At 47.0% G+C, this 11,308-nt stretch overlaps 1 protein-coding gene across 1 annotated transcript in view; it reads right to left on the reverse strand.

The window, feature by feature from the left end:
- Positions 1 to 8,167, reverse strand: part of R3HDM2 (R3H domain containing 2) — a 38,607-nt gene extending 30,440 nt beyond the window's left edge. Inside the window, exon 1 of the mRNA XM_059832695.1 lies at positions 8,142 to 8,167. The gene's annotated coding sequence lies outside the window, so the exon portion shown is untranslated. The remainder of the gene's footprint in view (positions 1 to 8,141) is intronic.
- Between the last annotated feature and the right edge of the window lie 3,141 nt (positions 8,168 to 11,308).

Genomic DNA, 11,308 nt, shown 5'->3' on the forward strand with positions numbered 1-11,308 from the left:
TCTGTGTCAGAAAAGAGAACAAGAGAGCAGCAGAAGATGGGTGAGCTGCCTTTGATTTTTTGGTTTGGGTCTGGAGGCTGGCAAAGTAAACAGGCCAGTCAAGGCAGCGACAGTGTGAACACTTCGTGCATGCTGGCCACGAGCCAGGTGAAGGGGTAGCCAGGACAGATTTACATTCTCCTCTTCACCCCAAAGGGGAACACTGAATTCCACCTCTGCTGCTTTCCTGCTACACGCAATTTGCAGCTGCCAAGCCATGACAATGCAGGCAGCAGCTGATTCTGGTTAGACAGGGAATAAAAGCAAGAAACTTCTGCATTTACAGTTAGGATGGATCCAGCAGCAAATCTGGGAAAGGCAGGAAGCCTTACTGCTAAATACACTCTCTTCCTGGCCTTGTTTCTCAAAGTACAGATGCTCCTGTGAGCTACATGAGGGTGCAAAGGAGACATATGGCTGCTTGGCTGTAGCTGCCTACATGCACGCTCCTGTGTTGCAATAGCATAGAGGTATCGGAGGTAGATCGTCCCACCATGCAAGAGAGTTAAGCTACCTCTCAGTTTTCAGGGGGAAAGGAAACAAGTGTGAGTGGGCTCCACTTTCTCAGTCCCTGCCCAAGCCATGACCACAGGAGCAAGTTTGGATACTTACAGCCTTCTTGACCAGGCTTCACAATTTACTTCAAAGACAAGAATCTTGACTCACTTCCCCTCCACCTCCTCCCTTGATTATAAACCAATTCTTTTTTTGCTTTCCAAGACTCACTCCAAAAGCCATTCAACAGGGCAGAGTAAAAATCTTATCAGACTCAGCGCAGGTCATCAACATTAATGGAAGAGAGTTTTCACTACAGAGAAGGCTGCAGAGCCTCACTGCCAAGAAGAAACCCTGACATAGCCATAACAACAGCAGCTTTCTCCATCCTCAGGCTGGTTATAAAACATAAAGCAAGCATGCCTAGAAACAAAACACATCCAATCACATGCTAAGCAGAGTTAAAGTGCTCTGAGGGCTCAGGAATAAACATCCCGAGGATGGTGATTCATTGGCGGGCAGGACAGTCTCCACCACGTTGCTCCGATGGACAATCAAAGTCAGTTCTGAGCACTGGGAGAAGTGGGCAGGAAGAGCTGGCCCAGCCCATGGGGGGTTTCCTGGTGCAACTGGTAATTAAAACCAGCAAACCAGCCTGTAAGAGGGAAGGGGGAAAGCAGTGGCCTTTTTCCAGCATTTGAGCGTTTCACTTCACCCCTCTGTGTAAGGCTTTAAGTATTAGCATCATATATCACTGAGTAAGCACCTCCTGCAAGGTTAAATGGTGATGCTCTCACAAACAATTTGCTCATTGGCTTCCAGGTCAACCAATCGGAATCACAGCTCCATGGCAACAGGCTCTGTCACTAGGAGCAACCAGACAAGTTTGGGGGGTGATTTAGATTCTCCCTCCTCGCTCCTCTTCCCGAGCATAGCGCCTGCTGTAGAAAAAGGTTTTCACAGGAAAAAGTGGAGGCGGTGAGGTGGAGAGGGTGCTGCACATTCAAGGCATTAAAGCCTCCTCGGTTCTACTGACTATGTCAGGCAGCCCAGTGCTCCCTCTCTGCACGGAGGGATCTTCAGACAGGCTTTTGCCTTCTCCTTTTCTGCCAGGGCACAGCAGCTGGTAAAATTTTTGCTGCATTAAAGTACACCTACCAGATGCAACAAGAGGCTGTAATGAAAGGCTTTGCTAGTAGGACCAACAAAGGCCATGTAGCTCCTGAAACATCTCCCTCTTAGGCTCCATTTGGGCTCCCAGTCTGCTCTGCAGAATGTAGGCTGCCTCCACCAACACTGCTGACTGAAGCATCCCCAGCATCCCATAAAAAGTCTGCAGCCTTAGCTTGAAAACAAACAGGTAAAGAGCCTTTCGAGCACAGTCCCCTTCCCTCCTGTTGGAGAAAACAGCTCTCTCAGAGGTAACAAGCTCTAGCTAGAACGAGCAGCTGGCTCAGCTAGAAAACCCTGAAACCTTACTCGGGAACACTCATAAGTTGCAACTGTCTTGGCCAGTGAAGCAACCTCTCCTGAATTCTCTCCATTGCTTTTTTTTATCACCACTTGAAGAGAAGGGTTTAATTCCTCACTACCATACATTTCCTACAAAACCTAGGAAAAAGAAAAAACAAACCCAGGAGGCCAGATGTATTTGACTGCACAGTGCATAGGCTCCCAGTGCTTAGTCATTGCTTTAAATCTTAATCTCCACCCCCACATTACATCAAAGAGGTGAAATTATGATGCAGATGGAAGGGTTTGACTTCAGGTGGAAAGGGGGGAAATAACCTTATATGAACAAGGAGACAGGAAATGCAGGTGAGATAGAAAGCCTTCTAAGTTAATTCTGCAGAATATCAGGAGGTCTTCAACATGTCCCTCCCATATAATTCCAAGGAGGGTAGGACAACACCAGTTAAATTGCCTTCATCCACAGCTGAGGAAAGCCCCCACATCAAGCTTTACTTCACATTTGCTGAGCAAATGGCTGCAGCAGCTTCAGGTGCTAATGGCTCTCCTGGCTGTTCAGGAGAGCAGCTGTAAGGCAGGGCTGGTACAAGAGAATCCCTTCAGAGGGACCCATCTCTGCACCTCAGAAGAGCCACTGCCCACTTGGGTTTGAGGGGCTTAAGTTCAGGGGCTACCATGTCTGTTCCACCGACCGTAACCCCTATGAAGGCGGCCAGTGTCTGCAACAGCCTAGCTGTGGTGGCCATGGTTCGCCTCTGCATCTCTGGCTGAATGTAGGAATTGGAGCATGGAGAAGAGATGCAATCCTAGAGCTCTTCATTTCAAATACCTTTAAAAAGGCCATTTGCCAGTACAGGTGTAGTCAGCCCTGTTAAATGGCACAATAACCAGTAGGTGTGTTATGGGAAACATCTGAATTATCACCATGGCAGTAGTTCTTAGTTATGTGATACATGCATGGATTTCATTATGCAGAACATCTCAAACCACAAGATAATTTCAGGGGAAAAAAAAAAAATCAGTTATTTTGTTACCTCCCTCAGTCAATGCAAGCACTAAAATCAGGATAGGTGTCAACTTGCTATTGCTGTACTCCAAGAGTGTGACACAACTGGTGTCAGGACTGCCAAAATCACCTTCATGTGATACACAGGAATCAAATGTGCCAAAACAATAAAGGTGCGTTGGCATCTGAGGATCAAAAAGATACAGCATGCTTTGCCCGTGGGCTTTGAAAAGCCAAACTTCAATAGCCTGCCATTTCCACCTGGACGCAACTCAGGTTTCTATCCAGAATGCTGCTGTCACAGCCGAGCCTGGCAGTAAGCAGGACACACACTGTAGTACCAGGGTCTTTCCAGCACTGCCTCAGGAAGGACGTGTCAACGCTGAAGACTCATTGCCATTGTCAAACGTGCATTCTCATGAGCAGGCTGCCACCTCCCCAGGGCAGGTTCACTTCTCTCACCTTTGTGAATTACCTGCTCTATCTGGGGATCGTAGTTCTTCAGAATAACAGGCAGCACCACAGTCCCTAGGCAGGCATGGAAGCAGTAAGAATGCAACAGGGCCTCCCTTGCCAAAGCCTTTGGGACCGCATCACCCTGGGGATGGGTAAACATCTACATTACTGCAGTCCGAGAGTTGCTATTAAAACAACACATCTTGCCTAGACATACTGGAGTAGTTTTCACTGAAAACGAATATTTCAGCAGAAGATAAGACAAAAAGCACCACTTAAATGAAAACACATGACGCACAGCAGCTGTTGTGAAGGGAGCACACAGCAGAGGTAATTGCCTGCCACGCAGACAAGCTCCAGGCAGGAGGAGGGTTCCACCACACCAGTTTCATTGCACCAAACGATCAGGAAAAAGCCACTTCAACTCAAGTCATGGTTGCTTTTCATTTCATCATCAACACGAGAACAAGGCCTTCATACAGGATGGGAAGAACGACATCTGGGCCTAGGACAGAAACGTCATCGGATCTTGTAAGGCAAGCAACACAGTGCCCTGGGCAGCACGTGGAAGGCAGAAGTCCTTTTAGGAGCGGAAGAGATGTTCCTTCTTCTCTGCGAGGGAAGGAAACAGAAGATGCTGTTGAACCATGTCTGAAACATAAATGTGTCCAGCCACCCACCCAATGCCTCCACGCACTCTGCAGAAGATTCTGCAGTTTTTAATCTCTTGCCTCTTGTGTTGAGATGCAGCCTCTTGTAGAAGGAAAAGCTCACAATAGAACCCTTTGAACTTGTCTCAGGGCAGAAAAATTCAAATCAGAACAATTAATTTCTTTCCCCCTCCAGATTCCAGATGTTCCCACTCAAGACAGGTCTTTGCTTCTTGCCCCAAAGGCCACACTGTTCTTTTTGTGCACCTTAAATTGCTAGCTTTCACATCAGAGGTGGCTGAATTTCAGTAGCAAAGGAGGTAACTTCCATTCATAACAGAGTCCTGATCCTTCAGAATGGGAGAAAGTATCGAACCAAGGAAGGATTCCCTACTACAGTTAAGAGGGTATCCCAGCATACCCAGCATGTCCTGCCACCCCCAGGTGTAATGCTCGGAAACATCCTTGCCACATGAACCAACGCGGAGGGGAGAAATGACACGTCAGTGAAGTAACACAGATTCTGTTCATTGCCAGGAATACAAAGGTGGCAATGTCCACTGCATCATCCAGTCAGCTGCCATCACCAAGTCAGCTGAAGGACTCAGGGACTCACAACCAAAGGAAAACAGGAAAATGACAAAGGAGGAGTGCGTTGGGTTTTTTCCCCTAGACGTGAAAACTGCTGATTGGGTGTAGCAGCAGCAGGAAGAGTTGCCATATGCCTGGCAGGAAACTTCAAGGCAGAGTTGACCAATGTGTTCAGAGAATCCAGCTTGATTGCCTGCATATTATTCAGGTCCTTTTTTTTTTTTTTTACTCCTGAAGCAGCCTACATGCTATGCAAGATCAGAGCTCCCATCTCATTTCTGCTGCAAAAAGTTCACGACCCAGAAAGAAGGCAATCATTGGATTCAGGCATGCTGGAGATCTCCTGGGGAAGATAATTCAGTTCAGCACCAAAGCCAGAGGCTGTAAAGATCCCCAGAACCCACTGAAAGCCTCCTCCCCACCCCGACTATAGGCTTACTGCTTGACTTTTGATGCACGTTTCCTTTTTATATGCATCAAGAGGAGAAAATGGTGTGTGGAGGGAGGAGGTATCACATGAAGATGCAAGTGAGCAACCACGACAAATAGTTAGAAATCAGGTTAAAATAATGCATCCTTTATTGAGTGTTATGGCACCATGCACTGGAATAGTTTTTCTATTCAACTGACCTGACAAGAAAAGGAGAATGGAGTTCTGTTTGCAGTGCCTGCTCAACATTGACAGTGGTGCCTTGTCCGTCTCACCACTGAGGCACCTTCATACCAGCTCTTTGCAAGACAGTTTACTTGCATTTCAAGCCCTCTAGTGCCCTAGCTGGAAACACCAGACTCAATCAGCAACCCAGTACATTTTCTGCTGCTCTACAGCACTTCTGGGTACAAAAATCTCTTAAGCACTTTGAACTGGATGGGTAAACTTTGCTTACACCTGTTTTGCAGGCATGGAAAAGGAGACACAGAGAATTCCTGCTACAGTTATTAGATGCCCACAGCACTACATGCCTCCCAGAAGCTGACAGGTTGGACAGATAGGACAACACTGAGAGAAAGGAACCTATTGCACAAACACCACAGGAGGATATGCAAAGAAAGAAAGTTCAAATGATAGTGAAGAAAGTGGGTTTAAACAGTCTCAGGCTTAAAAGTTCTCTTAGCCTGAAGTTCACAGCAATAGCAGCCATCTTCCCTGCTCTCCCCTCTGTTAGTCTAAGGGGAGATTGTCTGACGTTAAAAACAAGCAAACAAAATGAAACAGGGATGCTGTTCTTCTCTTTTCCTTTTATTTTGGCACCTGTAGTGAAGCCAAGCAAGAACCCTCTCACACCTCTGGGGGAGAAAAAAAACCAACCAGCCATCAATATAAACAGTTCTTGAGAAGGAAGGGCTTACATTCAGTCCAGACATAGTGCTGTAAATTTTTGTGGACAGTTTCTCTGAGGGTCCCGAGGCAGAATGGTGGGAGAAAGATAAATCTGAGATGAGAATCTCAGCATCAGAGAGTTCCCTTCTCCATTTCACACCGGTTTTCCCTTCCCCATCACAAGCTATTCCTGTATTCATGTGAAGACCAGGGAACTGCTCCCATGACGTCAAAGCAGTTTCCCAGCAACAATTAATGAGGGCTGTCCACCACAGGGGTTTCCTGAAAAGCTAGCAAGGAATTATCCACCTATTTTCTACAGTGTCAAGATGCAATAGGACAGCATTGAACAGGAACTTCTGTTAACCCTTCCATGGCTCAGAGGAAAAGCCTGGCACAGTTCCCACTGACATGTCCTAATTCTTTCAGAGAGCCCCAAGCAGAATTCCTTCCACCTGAATCCATCCATAATGAAGTACCACATCAGGTAGGAGACACCTGCAGATACAGAGGTGGCAACCAGGCTCAGGAAAAATGCACGGCAGTAGAAATAGCTCTTATCCTTTTGCTGGCACAGTTCTCTTGTGCCTTGCCTGCGCCAGTCGGAAGCATAAGCACAAACATTAAAAAGCTGGCTGAGAGAGCAAGGTATTCCCCAGCCCAGCTTACCATTCCTGAGCTGACCTGGGCTGGCAAAGCAGATCTTCAAACTTTACTAATCAGACTCAAAGCATTGCAGCTCCCAGCAAACCTCCTTAGGAGGAAGGCAAAAAGTAGGGCTGCTAGGTATATCCCCTTTTCTGTTTTCAAGGCTGATGTTCCTGCTTCTCACCATGCTGGCAGAGCATACTGAGCCACCTGACACACTAAGAAGTCAAGTAGTACATAGCAAACACAAGACACTGGGGCTGTTTTCCAGCTGGGATCCAGAAATTGATTTGATCATTGAACAAAGGGGAGAGTTATGATTAAAAGAAAAAAAATAATCAACTTCATCTTTTGACTGCCAGCTGCAAAAGTCGGACTTGATAGTGAAGGGGGAGTCTGAAGAGTGGATAAGGTATTCCCCTTCCCACTTTCCCACAGCCTTCAGCAAGATGAACTCAGCCTTCACCTGCTGAAGTGCTCACCATTCATTGCAGCAGCTATTGCTGCTGTTTGCAGATGCTGAAGCCACAGGTGATGCTTCCAGTCTAAATAAACATTTTAAAGAAACAAAGGGAAAGGAGACAGGTCCAATGCACCTGAACGAAGATCCTGCAGTACAGTAACTGGCTAATACCTCAAGCCCAAGAAAACCAGCTCCTACCACTAAATCTCAAATGAAGGGAGTATCATTTCCAATATCTTGGGTTTTTTAGGCAACACTGGATCATGAACATGTGTGAGAAGAAGGTAAAGGCAATCCAAACTCCTGATTCCACTAAAACCAAACCCAATTCAGTGATAGATTTAAAATCATTTTAAAATGGGGTTAATATATATGTGAACACAAATAGAGTCCTACAGAACACCAAATTGCATAAGCTAAACTGAAAACATCATATGGCACATAGCCAATTAACTAGTCAACATTTCTCATCAACTAGCCAGCTTCAAACAAGTAAATCCTTTAAAGTATAATCCAGCAGAGGAGCAGGGAGTATTTTGTCTTTGCAAAATGAACCGAAACTACCCAGGAGCAAGCTGCATAAACACCAAGCTAAGACACAAGGAGAACCCATGAGACTGTCACGGGGAACTCCTTAATGGCACGGAAGAGTACAGTATGCTTATCGGGGATTCCCCTGTCTCCTGTAGGTGCAACCCCAACATCACAAAAAGAGGAAGGAGAAAGCTCATCTCACACTCTCAAGTCTTGAATGGGATCACAGATCCACATACTCATTTTAGTACAACACCATTTTAAATTAACCCCATCAAGCAGCAAAAATCCTGTCACTTACTTACCAGAGATCAATGATGTCAGATCCCCATCCCTGAAAAACTCACCTGCATTTATACCTATACTATATTTTGCATGGTGGGGGTATAGTGAGAGGAAAAGAAAAGTCTCTGGTCAATCTTTCTCAAGCCCAAAATAATTGAAGACTTATTCTAAAAATAAACTCACCGTGGTGGTTTTGCACTCTCAGCAGGTCATCTGTTTCCCAGTTTCAACGGAGACTTCATTGCCACAACCAGTTCAAGGGGAATTTTGCCAAGATAATATCGCTTCTTAGAAGCCCCCGCCAGCTCTCAAGCCTGAATAAAACGCTAGCGATCTTTGCTGCTGCTACAGCAAGCTAATTGCTCTGACAAGCAGCTCTGAAGCAAAGCAGAGCCCAGCTGTTCAGAGGGATGTCATAGAGAGCTCTGCCAATAGCCACATGCACACCCCCCTCCTGCTCTCATTCAAATACTTCAATGGAACTGCCTCCGCACAGCCCTGAGAAGGCTTTAAAGACACAGCATCCTTCCCCTGCCAGGCACTGGAGCAACACAAATGTAGGTGCAGGAGCAAAGAAGAGACACCACCATAAACATCAGCATCTTCCAGAAGAATTCAAGTGCATGGACTACACTTTGCAGAACACCCTACATGTGCCAAGGTAAGTTACAGGCAGCCTTGTTTCACTCCTATCATTGTTGCCATAATGTTTCCAAGGGGTCAGTTTGTTAATGGTTTCATTTCAATTCAGTTATTTTTTCCTTGCTGATTTATTAGTGATTAAATCCTGACAGAGACAGGAAACAAGAAATGCAAATGGCCCTAGAGAGGTTTTAAACTGCTCACTTGCTTAAATTTTCCTCAGAAAGGGGTTTCCCATCCCAGACCTGGCAACTCTACAGGCGCACAGGCTGCGATCAAATCTCCTCTCCATATACTAAAGCTTACTCTCACGCACACAAGGCAGCCTTGCTAAGTGTTGTGCACAGGCAGACTCCGTGATGGATCACCAGCATCCTGTCCCTCGCCAGGCTCAGAAGTTGCTTCTTGTTGGATTACGGAGATCTTCCGACTACAGCTCTAAACACTGGTCAATAGCAGGTAGGTGTCACACTTCCGCGCCAATGGTTCCTGCTGGGCAGGGGCCCATCCTAAGCAAGGTGCAGCCAGAGCTGAAGAGAGTGCACTCTTGCAGGGCCAGGGCTGACTTAACACGATCAGCCCAGTCAGCAGCTGGTCTCGAGGAGGCTCCTTGCTCAGGCTGAGCTCTGGCAGTGCTGGAGCTAGAGGCAGAGCAAGGGGCAGCAGGGCTCACAGGGCAGCTGTCTAAAGACAAAAGCTTTGAAGAGAAAGGAGATGAAGATGAGACGGCAGGATCAGCCTTGGGCTCAAGGAGATGGAGAGGCTGAAGTGAGACAGTTGCAGAAAGGCTGAGATGCACAGCTTTAACTGACAGCATCCATTGCAAATAGCACAGTGCTGTGCTGGTAAAGCCTCTTCAGGACTTGCCTTTACCACTTTTGCTAAGTTAATGCAGTTTCTTCTAAATGATCCCCTGCTACAGCCAAAGAAACAATCCAATAAAGCTTTTAAAAAGCAAGGAGATAGATAACAGAAACCTGATACGTTTCAGCTCCATGACAAACTGAGGTTCAAGTTTGTAAAGCAGCTCTGCTCTGCAAAGGACTTAAGTTTAAATGTATGCATGAGCTTCTGTCTTAACCTGCTTCAAAGTCTTGTGAACCAAGCCTGTCATGCCCGTGCAGAAAGCAGGTGAATGTTCCTGGCCAGCTGTCCTTCTCTTCCTGCTGAAATTGCTGTGATCCTGACTGCAGTAAACAGCTCCTTGCTTCTGCCCACAGCAATACTGACATTTGAAGAGGGGGTCCCAGGGCTAGAGAACCAGAAAGGAATGACAGAGGGGCAAGGCAGACAGGCGGTAATAAGACAAGTCACTTGCAATGCTACACCAGTGTTTTCAAGTGGAGGGCCACAATTTATCGACCCCCACACTGGCTGAATGCAAAGGCTTCATGGATGTTATATAAGATTTCCCTACCAGAAGGTGCAAGGAAGACAGAGCCAAAGGATTCGAGTTCCTTTTATGCCTCCTATTTCTGGCCACTTCAAGTTCTTTACTCCCAATTCTGCAAAGAACTTTTAAAATCATAAAATTGAATCATAGAATCATTTAGGTTGGAGAAGACCTTTAAGATCAAGTCCAACCATAAACATAACACTGCTAAGTCCACCACTAAGCCATGTCCCTAAGTGCCTCATCCACACGTCTTTTAAATACCTCCCGGGACGGTGACTCAACTACCTCCCTGGGCAGCCTGTTCCAATGTCTGACAACCCTTTCAGTGAAGATGTTTTTCTTAATATCCAATCTAAACCTCCCCTGACGCAACTTGAGGCCATTTCCTCTTGTCTTGTCACTTGTGAGAAGAGACCAGCACCCACCTCTCTGTAACCTCCTTTCAGGTAGTTGTAGAGAGCAGTAAGACCTCCCCTCAGCCTCTTCTTCTCCAGGCTAAACAACCCCAGCTCCCTCAGCTGCTCCTCATAAGGTCAGCTTTGTCGCCCTTCTCTGGACACGCTCCGGCACGCCGATGTCTTTCTTGTAGTGCAGGACCCAAAACTGAACACAGTATTCAAGACATGGCCTCACCAGTGCCGAGTACAGGGGGACAACCACTTCCCTAGTCCTGCTGGCCACACTGTTTCTGATACAAGCCAGGATGCCCTTGGCCTTCTTGGCCACCTGGGCACAGAGCTCATATTCAGCTAGCTGTTGATCAAGACCCCCAGGTCCTTTTCCCCCAGGCAGCCTTCCAGCCACTCGTCCCCAAGCCTGCGGCATTGCATGGGATTGTTGTCACCCAAATGTAGGACTCGGCACTTGGCCTGTTGAACCGCATACAATTGGCCTCGGCCCATCAATCCAGCCTGTCCAGATCCCTCTGAAGAGCCTTCCTACCCTAGAGCAGATCAACACACCCGCCCATCTTGGTGTCATCTGGAGACTTACTGAGGGTGCACTCAATCCCCTCATCCAGACCATTGATAAAGATATTAAACAAGACTGGCCCCAATACTGAGCCCTGGGGAACCCCACCTGTGACCGGCCGCCAAATGGATTTGACTCCACTCACCACAACCCTTTGGGCCTGGCCTTCCAGCCCGTTTTCTATCCAGCAAAGAGCGTACCCGTCCAAGCCATGAGCAATCAGTTTCTCCAGGAGAATGCTGTGGGAAATGGTGTCAAGGGCTTTACTAAAGCCCAGGTAGACTACATCCACAGCCTTTCCCTTGTCCACTAAGCGGGTCACCTTGGCACAGAAGGAGAT

This window comes from Gavia stellata, chromosome 36, assembly GCF_030936135.1.
Source record: "Gavia stellata isolate bGavSte3 chromosome 36, bGavSte3.hap2, whole genome shotgun sequence".
In the NCBI taxonomy this organism is placed as follows: Eukaryota; Metazoa; Chordata; class Aves; order Gaviiformes; family Gaviidae; genus Gavia; species Gavia stellata.